This window comes from Lagopus muta, chromosome Z (assembly GCF_023343835.1).
Source record: "Lagopus muta isolate bLagMut1 chromosome Z, bLagMut1 primary, whole genome shotgun sequence".
NCBI classification, from domain to species: domain Eukaryota; kingdom Metazoa; phylum Chordata; class Aves; order Galliformes; family Phasianidae; genus Lagopus; species Lagopus muta.
In genome coordinates, this window is record NC_064472.1 from 6,005,375 (window position 1) to 6,025,403 (window position 20,029).

The window sequence follows — 20,029 nt, forward strand, 5'->3', positions numbered from 1 at the left end:
ATATTAGAATATATATAATATATATATTATGTATTATGTATTATGTATTATATATTATATATTATATATTATATGTTATATATTATATATTATATATTATATATTATATTTATATATATATTATATTATATTATATTTATTTATTATATTATTATATTTATATAATATATTATATATATTATATTTATATATATATATATAAAAAGAATATATATATATATATATTATCTTCCATTTTAAAAGAGAAATTAGTGATTTCTCCCATCCTCTGCTAGTTAGTTCTCATGTGTGAAATCACTTCAGATATTTTGTGTCAATTTTGCTCATGGTTTACTAATTTTGGAGGAGGCTCACTATAACTACCTCAAGGGAGGTTGTAAAGTGCAGGGGGTTGTCCTCTCATGAAACTAGTGATAGGACTACATGGAATGGCCTCAAGTTGCATCAGGGGATATTCAGGCTGGATGTTAGGAAATTCTACTTCCCTGAAAGAGTGGTCAAGTTCTGAAATGTGCTGCCAGGGAGGTGGTGGAGTCACCAACCTCTGAGGTGTTCAAGTAACATTTAGATATTGTGTTGAGTGACATGATTTAGAGAGAACTATTGGTGATAGGTGGACAGTTGGACTGGATGATCTTGTAGGTCTTTTGCAACCTTGGTGTTTCTATGATTCTATGATCATATTCATGAGGTAATTCATCTGGTGACTCATAACAATTTTACCTGCTCCCTTGCTGAGTGATATTTTCTAGCACAAGGATATCCAACCTTTTGGCTTGTCTAGGGTTATATATATGTGGTCAGACACCATTTTGTCAGACTCTCTCTCTGCTGCCATCTGCCACACAGAAACAAAATGTAACAGAATATTGGTGGGAAGTTCTGCCTCTACTGCCATACCATCAACGTATGCCTCTAATGTTGTAGTCCATTATAAATCAATAGGAGCTACTATTTTTGAATAGCTCTTGTAGATAAACAGACAAACATAGAGATTTGACTGAAACTTTTGTCCCAAGGTCTAAATCTAGGAGACAAAAATACTTTTGAAAAGGACATTTTTTTAAACAGCAATCTCATATTCATAGAAAATCCTGAGTGTCATGTAAATGATAACAAAAAAACAACAGAAAAATAGAATAATAAGGAAAAAGATAAAAATAATAATAATAAAGAATTGATAGAATAAATTGAATAAATAAAACATCAAATAGAATTTATTTATTTATATACTTAAAACAATAAGTAAAATATTAAATACAACTGAATAAATAGAAATAGAAAAGAGGAAAAAAGGAAAGAGAGATAAAATGACCCAAGATATATTTTCCCAAATCTGCTTGATATCTAATTATAGTCATTTTGCCAGTATAATTCTCTACCAAGCAGTCTATTTAGCTACATGGAAGGAAACTCAGAACTGTCCATAGCAACAGAGATGCTACAAGACCAGACCCCTTAAGTTACTTCTATCAGTCATTATTAACAATTATTCAAAATGTTACAACTTTTAAGGTAAACTGGATGATTTCTTTTGCTGTTTCTTCACTTATTGCCCTGTTCAGGGCAGAGTGTAAAGCAAGCTGGTATAATCTCTTATGACCATTGCAGACAAAAAGCTGTGCACTTAAGAAAGCAACCTAACAAAGGTAGGAAGGCAAAACATGTGAGTAGGTAGAAAGCAGAAACATCTGTTGTATTTTCAGAGTTTGTTACTTTTTTTTTTCTTGGTCTTTCCCTCATACCTTTTCTCACTTCCTTTTCTGCTTTTGGGAGATGCATGTTGCTTGACAAATGTGTGAAATCACATAAATTTGTCCATAGGTGCTCATATGCCTACGTATGCCAGTGCATTCTACATACAGAGGAGACTTCTTAAAATAGTGTGGCAACTTGTTCATTAAGCAAAGAAGACTAACAGGCTTTAAAAATAAAAATTAATTGTAAATCTGACATTCTTACTGGAGAGCTTTGAAGCACTCTGTCAGCCTGAAGTGGAAGCCTGGACTGGAGACCATGGGACATGACCTCACAGCAAAGCCTGCAAGGTTTTGGTACTGTTCTGCATTAATTTCATTGGCAGAGTTCACCATTCCTAGTCTGTGTTCTGCTCCTCCGCTGCACTCATCCATCTCTTCCCCATTCCATTACCTAGATTTTCATAGTTTTTTTCTTTTTCCTCTCCTGGGTCTCTTCCTAGGATGGAGACCTGTGCAATATCATTTTCCGCATAATGAAATCTAGACTGACATTAATGTAAGTGTAATTTTATAGTGAGGAATGGGCCTAGCTGATCGTTTCTACCTGCTGTGTTTTGATGATAGACATTGGGATGTCACCATCTGTGTAATGAAATTTCACCTCCAAAATGGTTCAGATTATCAAACATTCTTCCAAGCTGTCTCGCAGAAATTTATTTATTTATTTACTTAATAAGGATGGCAAAGTTGCTCATCTCTGGGAAGCAGGAGAGTGAGAAGGGGGAAGGGAATAAGAGAACAAGGAGGAGAGTGGAGGTTGAACAACAAGCATGAGCAGTAAAAATAATAATAATAAAAAAATTATCATGGCAGGGAAGAAAATGAGATTGTGCCACCTTTACATTCATTGTGTTGTCCACAGGCTGCTATTCCCCTATCTCTGTTTACAAGAGATAGTAAGATGCCAAAGCTATATACTAAGCTGAATATAGGCATTTTAAAGCAGCAAATGAGGATTCTGAAATTTTTATGGGAATAGCGTGCCTTTGCTCTCTTCATACACAACTTCCCCTGGCATCAGTAAGAACATGTTAGAGTAAAATCTGCCATAAAATGAACATTTTCTTCATTCTAAATGTCTGATGCTGTGATCAGAGAGCTGAGTGACTCACATTAAGGGGAATCACAGACATTTCAGTTAATATTAAAAAGTCTTCCTGTATATCTTACTGTTTGAGTGTTAAGAACTGTTCCTTGTGCCTTGGTCCTCCTTTGCATCTCTGCTCTGTTTCTTTTATTTTAATCCTTCACAGCCTAAAATTCTCTATTCCCTATTCATTCCCAGCCCTCATAAGATTAATGTTTGGGGATTTCATCATGGACCATGAGCAGCAGAACAGGCTGAACTATGTTTCATTATGGGAAATTTGTTCTGCTTGGTAAATAATTATTTCTTTTCCCTTTCCCTATGCTTTGTAATATCCTAGCATCTCTGCAAAGACAAAAACTGAATTTTACAGAAACAGAATAGGAAAATGTGTCATCAGAATCACAGTTGGTTAGTTAGTTAGTTAGTTAGTTAGTTTGTTTGTTTGTTTTCCTTCATTGTGAGCAAAATTCTATTGTAAGTATCGCAGCCTCAATTTTTAGGCCAAACTCCAGAAATTCCACAAAATTTGCACACTTTTCATGGGACATGCCTTTGAGATACTGTAGATATGCCATGTATATGAATTGCTGAATTTTGACCAGTGAATCTGAAAGGTGTAAAAAATACTGAATATGTCAACTGTGCAGATACTTCCCAGAAAGCAGAACATTTTCTACATATATGCATACACGTGTTGTTTTTGCCTGGAAAAGCTTGCATGTTGGCATTCATAAAGCATCATTCAGAATGAATTGTGTTTTTCTAATAAGTCATCAAAGCATCAAGCATCAAGTGTAGTAGCAAAAAAAAGCAAAATTCCCAAGTGTATTAGTTGGCTCCAGTATACTGTGAATTTTTACCACTTTTCACTGATGAGGTACAACTAGAGAGACTGGAAAGTTACTGAAATACCTTAAACTCAAGGAGGGAAGGTTTGCAGTAGAAGTCAGAGAGAGTTCTTCACAGAGAGATGGTGAGGTGCTGAAACAACCTGCCCAGAGAGGTTGTGGATGCCCCATCCCTGGAGGTGTTCAAGACTGGGGTCCTGGTTGGATGGGGCCCTGGGCAACTTGGTCTAGTACCAGATCTGGAGATTGGCGACCCTGACTGTGACAGGGAAGTTGGAACTTGGTGATACTTGGGGTCCTTCCGACCCAAAACATTTTATGATTCTATCATTCTGTGATTCTATGATCTTCAGTTTAGAGCAAAAATGACTTCTTTAGACTTTATTAGACTATAACTTTTCTTAGTAGCCACCAGAATATTCTCTGTGTTCACTACTCACTACTCATTTTGTCTTTCTCATTCTTCCATTCTTGACACCCCCACAACACAGGGTTAAACCGTGCATGAGAAACCTTGCATCCTCAGCAAGTTTGCAGATGACACCAAACTGAGTGGTGCAGTTGATACACTGGAAGGAAGAGAAGTCATCCAGAGGAACCTGGACAGGCTGGAGAAGTGGGCCCATGTGAACCTAACGAGGTTCAATAAGGCCAACTGCAGGGTGCTGCATTTGTGTCAGGGCAACCCCAGGTATTTATACTAACTGGGGGAAGATCTCCTTGAGAGCAGACCTGCAGAGAAAGACTTGGGGGTTCTGGTAGATGAGAAGCTGGGAATGAAACAGCAGTGTGTGCTTGCAGTCTGGACGGCCAACTGTGTTCTGGGCTGCATTAAAAAAGGGGTGGCCAATAGGAAGAGGGAGGTCATTGTCTACCTCTACTCAGCTCTTGTGAGGCTCCATCTGGAATGCTGTGTCCAGGCCTGGGGCCCCCAGTACAGGAAGGATGTTGAGCTCTTGGAGTGGGTTCAGAGGAGGACCACTAAGATGATGAGAGGGCTGGAGCACCTCTCCTGTGAGGAAAGATTGAGGGATCTTGTTTAGCTTGGAGAAGATAAGGCTCTGGGGAGACCTCATTATGGCCTTCTGGTACTCTAAGCCTTTTAAATCAGAGCCCTGTGTACAGGATCAAGCACCTTCTCTGTAAAAGCAAGGTTTGATCTAGAGGCAGTATCTGGACGCAAGTCTGGAATTTCTGCTAAGTTTGAGGACAACACAAACATGGAGGAACTTTAGAGGCCCTCAAATGCAGAGAGGCCTTGCTGAGATCTTTGCGCAACCTGGTTTAGTGGGATGTGTCCCAGCCTCCAGCAGGGACATTGGAATTGCATGGTCTTATATTTTCCTTCCAACTCAAACCATGGGCTGTGCAATCAGCAGCCATATGAAGTTCACCAAAAACATGTTCTGTGCCTGTGCCTGTGGGGCTGCCATGGCTCTATGAACAGAACAGGGTTGGGAGACTGGAGACCAGTCCAGGGAAAGGGGTGTAGGGGTTCTGATTGATGGCACATAAATCAGACTTGAGCTTTGATCTAAAACAAATGTAGTTCAAAGATCCTATGGGAACTCAGAGCTGTCAGGATTGAAGGCTCGCTTCCAGTGGGGAGAAGGAACAGTTAGAACAGAAGGGTCATTGAAGGGAAATCTCAGATTAACTTAATCATAATTGTTATTACAAGTTCAACTTAAATGTATGCTGGAAACATCCGTTCTCCTGGAGAATACAGATTATGGTAATGTACATCCATGGGAATGGAGTTACAGGAGTACAATGACAAACTGATAATAAACGATCTCCCAGTGTGGGAAAATATTACCTGACTCACAGTTATCTTACACAGAAAGTACATTCCTGAAATTCTGCCTGAAAATGACTCTTTCTCATTTACCAGAGGGGAGTGCTTGGAGGACTTCTGTGTAAATAACAGGAATAAAACAAAGGCTGGCTACAGCCGAGGTTTCTCTTAGAATTGTGCTTAGGTCTGTTTGCTGGCTTAAATACATCACTGTGCAACAATGATAACTCTGCTACGGAACTGCAAATTAGGCAATGTCATAGTTCCAGTTCCGCATAGAAATATTTCAATGTAATACTAATAAGCAACCTTGTAATGAGAAATTAGAAAGAAAGGTATTACAGCAGCATTTATAATTTGCACTGGACAATGGAATGATTTTCTGTACAATCCTTGTTTTTGTCCCACCCAGTAGGTGATTTAAGATGCCATAAGGTTACTGTCACATCAGTAGAATCCTAGAATCATTAAGGTTGGGAAAGACCACTGGAATCACCAAGTCATCCAATCCAATCATCATCCCATCCCTACCATGCCCACTAACCATGTCCCTCTGTGCCACGTTTCCATGGTTCTTGAATAGGCCGGTTTGAAAGCTAAGTTCTCAGAATTTTTGAAGAAACCATCAAAAGAAAACAGAACAATGAAAAATATAAATGGGGTTCAAGTGGGAGATGTTTCAGGAAATGTGGTCATTGGTGGACCTTTGCGTACATAATGAGGTTTAGCAAGGCCAAGTGCAAAGTCCTGCATCTGGATCGGTTGCAGTCCCAAGCACAAATGGAAGCTGGACAGAGAAAGCTTGAGAGCAGTCCTGAGGAGAAGCATTTGGGAGTGGCAGTTAATGAAAAATCCAACATAAGCCAGCAATGTGTGCTTGCAGCCCAGAATGCCACCTGCATCCTGGTTTGCATCAAGAGAAGTGTGACCAGCAGGTCAAGGGGGGTAATTCTGCCCTTGGACTCTGGTCTCAGGAGACCTCAGCTGGAGTACTGTGTCCAGTTCTGAAGCCCCCAACACTAGACGGACCTGAAGTTGTTGGAGCAGGTCTAGAGGAAAGCCATGGAGATGATCAGAGAGCTGGAGCACCTCCTTTGCAAGGACAATCGGAGAGACCTGGGACTCTGCAATCAGGAGAAGAGAAAGCAGACCTTATAGCAGCCTTCCAGTACTTGAAAGGGACTTACAGAAAAGCTGGGGAGGGACTTTTTTATGAGGATATGTAGTGGCAGGACAAGGGGAATTGGTTTTAAATTGAAAGAGAGTAGACTGAGACTAGATGTTAGGAATAAATTCCGTACTGTGAGGATGGTGAGACACTAGAACAGGTTGCCCAGTGAAGTTGTCAATGTCCCCCTCCTGGAAGCATTCAAGGCCAGGTGGGATGGAGCTTTGAGCAGTCTGGTCTAAAAGGAGATGTCCCTGCCTATAGCAGGGGGTGGGAACCAGATGATCTTAAATGTCCCTTCCAACCAAAACCATTCTATGATTCTATGGTTCTATGATTCTATGATTCTATGATTCTATGATTCTATGATTCCGTGATTCTATGATTCTATGATTCTATGATTCTATGATTCTATGAAGGGGAGGGGGAATGCTGGTTTATGAGGGTGGATAGTGTTAGGACAAAGGGGAATGGTTTTAAACTGAGACAGAGGAGGTTTAGATTAGATATTAGAAGGAAGTTTTTCACACAGAGGATGGTGATGCAGGTTGCCTGAGGAGGTTGTGGATGCCCCATCCCTGGAGCATTCAAGGCAGGCTGGATGTGACTCTGGGCAACCTCGTGTCGTGGTTGGCAACCTTGCACACAGCAGAGGGGTTGAAAGTAGATGATTATTGTGGTCCTTTTCAACCTAGGCTATTCTATGATTCTATGATTCTATGAAAAATCACAGAACTGACTGACCTTTTTTCCCCTGAAATTTCCTGCTCTCTCAGTACAGAACAATAACCTAAAGAAATAACAAACATTTGTCCTCTACTCATATTCCCCCCAGGAGTCTTCTTTGGTTTACTTTCTACTCCAAAATATCCTCCATACCTAATAACATAAACCAAGCATTTAATATGCAATTTATACGTTTTAGAGTTTTGTTTTGGTTTTTACTCTGAATACAAGAGAGACATGAGATTTTCTAGTTCCTGATTTTTTTTGTCTGAAGTTGTACATAATAAATACCTTAGTCAGCAAAGCAAAACTTTGCCCTTCAATAAGTATTTTAGCTTTGTGTCCTGTGTGCTTCAAATCTCAGTGGAAAAATAGGATCCTCCCCTCTGCAGGGGTTGTTATGCCAGAGGTCTACAAGGTTCTGCTCTATGTAGTCCAGTCTTTGACAATATCACAGTCTGCACAGATACAGTTTCCACTCAGGTCATTTTGGGGCAACTCAGCAATTTTGTAAACACCATGTGCTCAGATGTGCCCTCTCAGTGAGTAGCAGCAGGACAAATCCATAATGCAGAATACTCAAGTATTTATAACAGTTTCTCATTCTCTGTCTTCTCAGGTTCTTGTTTTTGTTATTGCTATTGCTTTGGCAGGAAATCTGTGCATATGGCAGCTTAAAAAACTGAGAAGAAATCTATTATGGATGACCCCGGAGAGCCATATGCAACTTGAGAGTAACTGTCTCCCACCTTCAGCCCAAAGGGAGAAAACGGAATATATTATCCATCACTAACCTTTAAGTACTAAGCTCGGCATTTCTAATCAGGGTAGCCTGTAACAAATAAGGAAGTGTGTACATATGTGCATAATGCTTGCATGGTGTTTTTTTGCTTTTTTTTGTTTGTTGTGTTTTTGTTTGTTTTGTGTTTGTTGTTGTTGTTGTTGTTTGGTTTGTTTGTTTTTTTTTGGTGCTTAATTACACTGCAATAAAATCAAATATTTATAGAAAATAAATGAAGGGATATTTCCTGAGAAGCAACTTTTAAAGCTTTCACTATCTGTTGTAAATGTTTAGTGCTTCTTTCAATAAAAATACTGAGCCATATTAACAATGCATATCGTGGTCTGAGTCATCAGTCTCTAAACCACAGGTTTTCTAGAAGTGGAGAGAATAAACCAGGGGAATAAGAACAGCATATTTGCATTGCTTCCCCCCCCCCCCCCCCCCCCCCCCCCCCCCCCCTTATATTTTATTCTTTGACCACTGTCATCAACGGGTTTGTTTAGGTAGACCTTTGATCTGACCCTGCAAGGCAGAACTTATCACCCTGAATTATTATTATGGACGCTGATTTACAGTGCTCTTTTATTATTTTAACTTAAGTGCCATCCTCAATGCAAACAATGTAAACATACTGCCACAGCTCTACTGAATTTATACACTTAATGGAAGCATGGATAGCACAAACAACATCAGTTAACATTTTGATCCTTTTGGTCATTTAATTCATGCTGATAAAACACAGAGTCCTGACTTCTACCATTCAAGCTGAAGAGTATCTTTTTATCACCTGAGAAGTTCAGCAAGGAATAGGAAGGTGCAACAGGCCTTAAGGAGAGCAACACTGCTGTGGTTTCTGTACAAATCTCTGATTCAAACTGACTAATTTTAGGTCACCTATCTATGACTCCTCCCATGACCTTCCTCTATAGCAGGTACAGACAGGTTAGGAATAAACATCTTCTCAGCTATAGTGAGAAGCACTTATTTTTCTGCAAATTGTAAGACAGTTAAGGATGATTAGACTCCTAATTTGGAGCCCCAGTTATTACTTAGTGGGATTAATGTGGGAGACTTTAGCACAGCAAAGGTTGCTATATGAATCTGCAGAATGAAAATTAGCAATCCAGGGGTACAACACTGAAGCAGAGCTACAATAACACAAGAATTAATCAGTCTTTTTACTATATTTAAAGAAAAATAAAATGGAAATTTTCCCTAATGTACAAAAGAAAACAACAAGTTTAGTAAAAAGAGGTATGATTTGGTTTTATTGGTGGCACTATATATATATATTTTTTGTATAGTTATAAAAATTATATTTTGATGATACTTTAGATATATATTGTCAAATAAATTATTATTATTATTATTATTATTATTATTATTATTATTATTTAATATACTATTGGTAATAATGAAACAAATTATAGAATGGTTGTTGGATTTTGCTTTCATGACAAATATGCACTGACAAATCCATGCCACATTACCATCCTTGATTGCTCTGATGGAACTCATTTTCATCTCCTGTTCCTCTAATTACATGAAAATTGCATACTTTTTATGCATGACACATTTTCTGCAGCTTCACAAAAAGGTTGTGAAGGGGAAAAAAAAACATTTATCACTTTCTTTCCCTCACTCATAATAGCTATATATCATCTACCAAGCGATCAATCTAGCTTTAAGTGCCAGTTTTGTGTATTATTATTGTAACCAGAAAAGGGTGAGCATGAAAAAAATACGGTTTCAGGTGTTTTTTTTCCCCTTTATCACTTAAAATTGGAGATTTACGGTGGTCTTGTCATTGGTCTGCTATTCTCTTCCCAGACCTATCTCCTGTAATTTCAGATTTCAAAGCATGAATGAATGTAATGACATTGCTTTGCATGGAAAAGACTGTCTCTAAACAACAGCACCACTTAAGCTATTCCCTATCACTTGGGTTTTGTAGAAGATTTGCTTTCAACAGTCAAATAATAGAATCATAGAATCATAGAATCACAAGGTTGGAAAGAACCTACAAGATCATTTAGATCAACTATCCCCCTACTACCATTGCTACCAGAAGCTACTAAACCATATCCCATAGCTTCTCATCCAGACACCTCTTGAGCACTTCCAGGGATGACGACTCCACCACCTCCCTGGGCAGCCATTCCAGTGCCTGACCACTCTCTGAGAGAAACAGTTTTTCCTTATGTCTAATTTAAATTTCCTCTGGTACAACTTGTGGCCATTTCTTTGGGTCTTGTTTGTTGCCTGGAGAAGAGGCCAAACTCCTCCTCATCACAACCTTCAGGAAGTTGTAGAGTGCATTGATGTTTCCCCTGAGCCTCCTCTTCTCCAGACTGAACAATCCCAGCTCCCTCAGCTGTTCCTCATAAGACTTGTGCACCAGACCCCTCACCAGTTTTGTTGCCCTACTCTGGACACGTTCCAGGGCCTCAGTGTCTTTCCTGTAGTGAGGGGCCCCAAACTGAACACAATATTCAAAGTGCGGACTCACCAGTGCTGAGTGCAGAGGGAGAATCACCTCCCTGCTCCTGCTGGCCATACTATTTCTAATGCAGGCCAGGATGCCATTGGCCCTCATGGCCACCTGGGCACACTGTCGGCTCATGTTCAGCTGAGCATCAACCAACACCCCCAGATCCCTTTCCTCTTTACACTCATCCAGCCACTCATCCCCAAGCCCAGAGCTGCATGGGGTTGTTGTCCCCAAAGTGCAGGACCCACACTTGACCTTGTTGAACCTTATAGCATTCACCTCATCCCATCAATCCAGCTTATCTAGATCCCCCTGCAGGGCCTCCCTACCCTCAGGAAGATTGACACCACCTCCCAACTTGGTGTTATCTGCAAACTTACTGAGGGTGCACTCAATCCCCTCATCTAGGTAATCAATAAAGATATTAAACAAGACAGACCATAGTACCAACCCCTGGGGGACAACACTTGTAACAGGTCACCAGCTGGACTTAGCTCCATTAGCCATTACCTGTTGGGCGTGGCCTTCTAACCAGTTCCTTACCCAAAGAAGGGCAGTCAGTTTCCTCGGGAGAATACTGTGGGAAACCGTGTCAAAGGCTTTGCTGAAGTCTAGGTAGACTACATCAACAGCCTTTCCCTTGTCTTCCAGTCTAGTCACCCAGTCTTAGGAGATGAAGTTGGTCAAATACAATCATGAACCGGTGCTGGCTGGGCCTGATTCCCTGGATGCCATGCATGTGCCATGTGATCACAGCCAAGACAATTTATTCCATAAAATGAGAAGTGAAAATCACTATAATTGCTGCAGAGGCATTAAAATATACATGGATAGTATTAATAAATTACAAATACAAGGATAAATTAGATGCCAGATATCCTTTTTTTGTTGTTGTTTTGCTTATTTGTTTCCTGCCTGATGGGGAATAGTTCAGTGGAAAGGAACTAAAATTTGGTATGGTCAGTTTATATTTAATCTTATTGCTCTTGCACAAGGTGGGTATCTTTTCATCTATATAAGGTAACAACAACTGATTTGGGTATTTTTCTCCTAAAAGAAACACTGATTATGAAATGTGCTCAGTGGGTGAAGATCTCCATTGAGGTGGCCAATATAAGCCCCAGCCACTTTTAAGCCTTTTTAAGCTTTTTTAAGCTTTATTAAAAGCTTTCAGCTTTCAGTAACTTTCAAAGTTACTCATTATTCATGTTAATTCTTTTACATCAGCAATTTGTACCATCAGGAAAAAAAAACAAAAAACAAAAAACAAAAAACAATTGAATTAATCACAATGCTCCAGTCCATTTCAAAAATAGATCCTAACTGGGATCTTAGATATATTACATTTAGTCAATGTAGTCACAATCTAAAACTAAATATTCCACTGAAATAAATGGGATAAATAGATCTGAGTATTAGAAAGCAAATATCGAAACTCCTGTTTTAATTCCTGCTGGTTGAGTTAACTGCAGAAGCAAAATCTTTCCAGCTAGAGTGAAGTAAAGCTTTGTGATCTGCACTGCTTCCCTTACTGGCAGATAGTGAAAGCAGGTGGATTCACCCTGATGCCTTGGTAAGTCTAGCAAGGGTCCAGCAATGGCTCATAGAAAATACTATTTTTCATGTTGTAGAATATTTGACATGGAAATCCCACTCTCCTTGTTAAAGCTCAGCATTCAAGTATCAACAACTTTTTTTAAATATTACCAATAAAACACAGTGCTGTATATTTTTTAAGTGTTAAAATGAAGAGACTGTTTTTATAAGAAGAGCAGATTTCACAACGCAATAATAAGTCACAAAGTGGAGTTGGCAGGGCACATCCTGAAGAAAGAGTGCCATGCTGTAGTCTCATTCTGGTCTGATCTACATGCTGCTTATTTCCAACATAAAGCATTCATAAATAAATAAAGAACCAATCTGTCCTTCCTAAATATCTGTTCACATTACATTGAGATGTCTCTTCCCTTTTCCTCATGTTTGTTTATTACACCCACAGGTTACATCATCTATTAAATTAACCCACAATCTAGTTCTTAAAAACCTGTGTAACCTTGAGTAAAGTTATCACAGATGATAAAGGCATCACAGACAACTAATCAACCTTCACTTCAATCCCTACAATGCTTTTATCTTTGTAATTTGTTCTGGTGCTGGGGCTGAATAAAAAAGAAGCTCTACTAATCACCTGAGAAAAGTTATGCATATTGTTTATGTGCAAAATGAGAGACCGAGTTTTATAATACACTTCAGAATAGGTACAACCAGGAGTAAAAAAATTCATTATACTTGATAGAAGTAATTTACATATCTTACTAGTATCAAAATTTAATTCTTTATTTCGTGGTTTACATAATGCTTAGTTTGCTGAGCTCCCTATATATATTATCACACAATAGTAAGGAGTTTGTTTCTTCTGTTGAAGTTATGAAATGGAATATTTAATGACTTAATCTCCACTTGCACTTGTTTTTTTCTTTTTCTTTTTTTTTTTTTTTTTAGAAAAGCCTATATTTTCTCTATATTTTTTAATAGTGACAGTGAGAAAATCAATTCTAAATTAATATCTTTCAACATTACAATAATAATTAAAGTTATTTAATTGAAAAAAATTACTTGCATTTTCTCATTATTAAGGTCTCAGCATTTGAAACACAATCTTTCCGCATTTGTAATGACAATTGTTCCTATAGTGCAAAATTTCATTTGAGGAATATTTTAATGAAGTCTATACTGAAGTTGTTATTGAGTTTGTAATCTTTTTTTTACATTAAGATGTATGAGTAACCACCAGGTATTTCAAAAAATGTTCAGCTATTCCAAAGTTTCATGAGCAAGACATATGTTTGCATGTATAGATAAAGGTAGACACGGTTGAAAATTCATACCTAAAAACATCAGAGAAAAGAACTTCCTCTTAATAATCTCCTGGGTTATTTGATAAATAAATGCATAAATAAACAAAAAATGTTCTCTGTGAGAACTTAGGGGATGAAGTTTGTGATGGCAAAATGCTATAGTTTCTACTGAAGTAGAAGCAATGTTGTCTTTGTTCCTAGTGTTCATAATGATTTGTTTAACCACTGATGGCTTCCATTGTAATCACTTGGTTCACAATTCTTGGTCAATAGGCATGCGAACAACATTGTGATGAGTGACAGATTCATCTATTTCTGAAGTGGTATATAAGCAAATTTTGTTATTAATATTTCTCAGAAGGTTAAATACCATTAAAGATAACACACAATAAATGAGATTTATTTTTTTTTTTAACTCTTTGTAACAAATTCCCAGACCCCAGATCTGAGAGTGAGGAGAGAGGGAGTAATTCCTTGCCTGATTAACAACATTTAAAGCCTGAGGAGCTGAGTTAGTTACATATAATTTAACAAAGTTGAAAGACAATATACAATTGAGCAATTACAGAGATTTAGGAAGGTATTTCTAGTAGTTATAATTAATAATAATGGGATGAAATCAAGGGGACAAAAGAAAGGTGTTAAAACAGTACAGCATGCACCTTATTGTGAGTTCTGCTAGATTATGTGAATATTTATGGCTGAAATTGATAAACTTTTAATTTTTGTGAGCAATGAATAATGAAGTCTGTGCTTAGCCTAAACACTGAGAATGAACAATACAATGCTTTTCTAACTCCCACTTATATGATTTCTGTGACAAGCAATGAGTTTCTACAAGAGCCAGTAAATACAGATTTCTCTGAAAGTAATGCCTTCAAATTATTTCCATAATAACTGTAACAGAGAAAAAGAAAACAATAACACTGTTTGATAAAGAATATTCTCAGCTACAGAACACTGCTTTTCAGCATAGCCATCATCTCTCTCTGTGCATTTTCTCCATCACTGATCAGGAGCCTACATGCAGCACTCATAAAAATCTACATCAGTTGAGGTGACCCATAGTTGCTACTGCATTGCTGTTGCTAGAAAAATGTATCTCACACAATTCATCTTTCATCAACCAGAACAGAAGGAAGTCTCCAAATCCAAACTCTATGGTGGAACTGGTAGGACAGGGCTTGGAAGTATCATGTCACAGGATAAAGATTAACTTCTTCTCTGGCCTGACTCTGGAAGTTCAAGCCCTCCACATAGGGAGCATAGCAATGCAGAGGTCAGACGTGATGGTTTGTCCAAGTTCCAGAAAATCCACAAGGATCGCTGCTTTTCTATTCCAACAGACAGTGCACATCACTTAACCTGCTGAGGGATGCATCTTGAATTATTTCTTTGATGAGGAATTCATGTCTCTGCTCCGTAGACTGCCATTTTGACTCTGGTTCATAGCGGTCACACTATGTCTCATCACAGATAATGATGCAATCCAAGAATTTGTTACCTATATCCTTACACTTGTTCAATGGGTACAGACAAATCTGAGTACATTGAACTTCTTCACTGCCATATTTCACATGACAGTAAAATCTAAATGAGTTTTGCTGAGAAGCTCCACATTCTACTGTATTAGCATCATCTGTTATTCACTTTACCAAACTATTATTTTTTTTCTTTTTCTCTGTTGTAGTTAGCATGGAAATAAATAGGAGGCATTACTTTCAGAGCAATCAACCTATTTTGTAATTATTGTTATTATTTTTATTATTGTTGCTATTGTTATTATTATAGCCTGTGTGTTTTTTTTTTCCTTAAACTTTGATGTGGTTCTAAATTGTGAAATATGTTTCCCAATTTAATTTGTCTATTGCCATCTTCACAGAAGGCCATGAGCCTACTTGAATAAAAATAACAATAAACATTTAAAAATGAAATATACATTACAAAACAAACCAAACAAACAAAACCAAAAACAACAAAACAACCAAGCAAAAAAATTTCTTGCGTGGGAAAGTCAGTGAAAAAAAATGAAATAATCCAAGAGTCAATCCCTACCTGCAGATTAGTAGCCAAATCTTCTCTCCAAAAGATTTTACTCATTTTACCTCACTTAATATATTTTGCTGTCACCGTAGCACATATAGTGTCACCACATTAAGGTAACTCATAACTCACTTATTGTAAGAACGCCATATTTATTTCAGAGCAACTTCATAATGAGGTGACTACTTATTAAAAACTTCAAACTAACAGTATGAGAAGGAAGTATTACTCAAATATATGAAAGAATAAGAATTGATGTCTTAGCCCTAACTAAGCTCACCAGAAGTGAAATCACTTGTAATGAACGCCCATATGACTGAAAGACTATTCAATGTTCTTTTTGTTGCTTTTGCTTAGTTATATATTTTTATATACTTCATATATATTTTATTTTTATGCTTACAACATTGGCAGTAAATAAATACACTAAAGAAGAAAGCTACTTAATAAGGAGTAGATGAAATTGAATGTGACTGTTGTAGACCTGTATAAAAGGCACTGGCCCATTAAATGAATGTGTAGAGCTAATTCTTAATGTGTTAGTTAAGTAATCAATTTCTGAAAATGCCAAATATTTTTTTTAAAATAAGCCCTGCCTGACCGTAACCAGTACTGGCATCAGACCAGGCATTTTTCAGGTACTTGTTCCCTTAATCAATCAGTTCTGACATATTTCCTTTTTCCTTTCTTCCTTTTTATTCTTCCCTCTCTCTCTCTCTCTCTCTCTCACTCACTCACGTACTCACACACACTCTCTTTTCCTTTAATCTCCTTTTGTAGAATTAAGTGGCCAACCAGCCTCTGTAAATAAAACTCCTAAGCTTGTTTTAATATACCATTTAATACTGCTATGAAGCAATATTCCATTAGCTTCATAGCCCATTAACATGTTGGAGTAGCTGTAAAGGGAGAAACAGAATAGTAGATATGGTATAGCACTGGAAACCTGGACCATGGGGGTCTGTTCATGATGTTGATGTTGCTTGTTCTATAACCTTGAGACAGCCACTTAACTTCTTGGTGCATGAGTCAGTTCAGCTGTGAGAGAATGCAGGAACATTTACATAATGCATGAAAGACTTGAGAAATGTAATTTATAAACCTTAGGCAATGCACATCCATTCATACTTCATCAGAGTCCTAGTTCCCTAACAGGAGTCAAACAAAATTCAGACTTTAGAAAATATTGCTTTTAATACTCAAAATCTGCTTTGAGATCCTTGACTAAAACAGATCTTGTCAGGACCAAGTGTTGAAACCAGAGAAAAAAGACTGACTTCTTCTTCTGTAACAAAGAAGTGATGGAAAAGATAGACATCACTTCTGACATATATTTTACATGATAGAACCCAAAGTCACTGGCAGTTCCTAAGACAAGATTTTAAACAGCTACATAGTGGAACTACATATAAATGCATTATAAACAGCACCTGTTATTCTAAGCCACAGCAATAAAATTTGGAAAGGATGTAAGGACATATATTCAGGGAGAAAGTTAGTCTCTAACATAGGTGATAACTATGTAGGAGAGGGACCAAATGGAGAAATGTTTTCAGAAGAAAAAATTCCAGCTTGGGAGAACTAAATGTCTACCAAAACAACAGCTACTTTATTAGCACATACTAATCTGTGCTTACTCTAGAAATGCAAACAAGCCCCACTCTGTTCAGCCTCAACTGTCAGAAGTGTGTTCTGGAAAGTATTTCCTTGCATGGTTTATTTAGAGGTTAATGTTTTTGCTAGAGCTTCTTCATCATTGTCTGGTGCAATCCACACGGAATCAAGGAAGGTCTGTTGATAATTGCATCTATTTCTATAACCCTAAAGTGTTTTCTTACTGGTGCTTTAAAAAGATGATCCTGGTTCATTAGGCATCTGAGAAAATAAGTAAGACAGGTAACAAATCTTTACACAACTCACTTCTGTATGAGAAAGAATAATTCACTTCTTGTTAAATTGGCTAAAAAGAGTCAAAAGACTTTGGGATTTTTCACTAAAAAAGGCTCGTAAATTCTAATCTGGAGAAAGAATTCATCTATGAAACTGAGACCTAAGAAATCTTTTATTGAAGGATGTATCTGATAAACAATGCTATTTAAAGTCTAAATCCAAACTTTAAAATTCCAGAACTATCTACATCCTCCTTTCTGTCCTAGACGGACAACAACTGACGTGAATCTGGTGGGTTACGTCTGGCAAAAAGGCATAAACATATGTCAAGGACCAAGTGAAATATCAGCTCTTTCTGAACAGATACTGCAACCTCAACCATCTGAAACAGTTTGAAGAGCCCAAACTGAGGCACTGCTGACAAAGAATTCATGGATAACCAGAGAGGCTACACAAGGTCTACAAGATCAATTGATGGAAGGAATATGTGTGTAACACTTATTCAGAGACTCATGGTTTTTAGATCATTCTCTATAAGGTCAGGTTAGTTGCCTTTGATATGAGTAACTCTTACTGAGAGAGTAAATACATTTTTTTTTTTCCTATATTTTTTTTTTTCAGTGTCATGGGTGCCCAACACTTCCATTTCTAGCTGGATGAGAGTTTTTGCTTTACCATATCCATTATTTCTCACTTTGTTGGTTGCTAAGCATTCCCTTGTTGCTAAGTAGGGTTTGAGCACTTAATTTACTACATTCTTTTTTCTCATACCAGATTTTAGAAATTGCAGATCCTGTTTAATCAATGTGTAAATGCATGCTTTTGATGTATTTTTCCTAAGAGCAATATTTTGATCATTTTTAATGATACTTAATGAAGTCACCGCATGATTTCTGATTGTACCTAATTGAAGCTTGTGACTTGCATTTCAATGCTATCATCTTACAGTTTTATGTCTATCAGATGAAACTTTACAAGGACCCAAATAAATCAGGAAATATACAGAATTGATGCGTTTCACAGAACAAAGTTGGTTTAAAATATATGAGGGCTGTTGTGAAAATAATGCATCCTATTTTGTGATGTCGTCCCACAGTGTCCAATGTTGGTGGTAAAGCAGTAGCAATTGAACCTTCTCACCTATATTCATTGAAGTGTTTTTGTTGTGTAACAGATGAGAGGAAGTCCAACATAATTTTCTGATGTAGAAGCATATATGAAACAAAGATTTGTAATTGAACTCCTCTGAGTGGAAAAAATTGCACCCACTGACATTCATCAACATTTGCTGAACGTTATGGAGACCAAGCAGTGGATATGAGCACTGTGAGGTGGTGGGTGGTTCATCCAACAGTGGCTACAGCAGCAGCAAGTCACCTCCACTGATGCAAATTTTCATGAACACAGGTTTTTGTTTGTCATTAGCAAAAATACATAGCTAATCATGTTGACTGTTGAAAAATAGTGTTTTGTAGCTGAGTAATTGAGCTATCAAATTGTGTCATTTTGTTCTCTGTATCTGTGTATCTGTACTAATTTCCATTGGGGAGGAGAGGGAGGAGGGACAGAACAGGCATTACTTCCAGAGCAATTTAAGTAAATATAATTTTTCATGTTAATTGTAAGATAAAAGGTGTCTCTTGTATGTTATAATGTGAGATTGAAAACCAGAAGGAAATAGTTTAACTGCAAATTCTAATATATCAAGCCCATTTTTTTTATGTCTTCAAGAGAGATTCTTTGCCAATGTAGACTGCAGCATATCTGAGATACCCTGGAGAATAAAGAAAATGAGGTAAAGAAAAGTACTGTAAGGCCTTTTAATAAAGATCCTCTCTACGGTGTAACACAAAGTGATAAAAGGAGAAAAGTTAGATCTATGGATACTCTTAAATCCTCTAAGTGAACTTCTGACTCACACTACAAGTCAATGGACTAGCAAATTTACTTATGATCTAGCCATGTAGCAAATTGCAGCATTGAATAACACCTCATTTTAAGAGTTCTGTTAGAATGACTCAGAACACTTAGATTGTGAGAGAATTAATGCAAGCATGGAGAGACACAACTTAAGAATATGTTCAAATGCCAGCAGGAGTCAAGAGGAGCTGCTGCCTCCTAACTTTGGAATCAGAACACACTTGTGAGTCAAGTTAATGAAGCAGAAACTGGGAAGTTTTTGCAAGAAATGTTAAGATCTTTCTTCTTGCTCAACATCTAGAAAATGTTATGTGTTGGTTAGGAAATGGAATAGCATCAACAGAATAGGAGAGACATATTTCAGGCTACAAGCTAATCTACAGATATAAAACTCTTTTAAATTGACATGAAAGTACCAAAGAGGAATGGGTATTCTAAACTACCCAGACTCGTCTCCTGTTGGCAAAATAGTGTATGAATGTTGTAATCTTAAGCAAAAAATTTAGAACTAGTTATTATTTTTCCCTTCCTGCCGTTACAGGACTGGGTCTTCAGAGAAGCCTCCAGATCCCACTGAATAAAAGTCTATGAATTGACTAAGTATAAGTTATTCATTGTCACTGTTTCCTCTTTCTATCCATTCCTTCACCCTG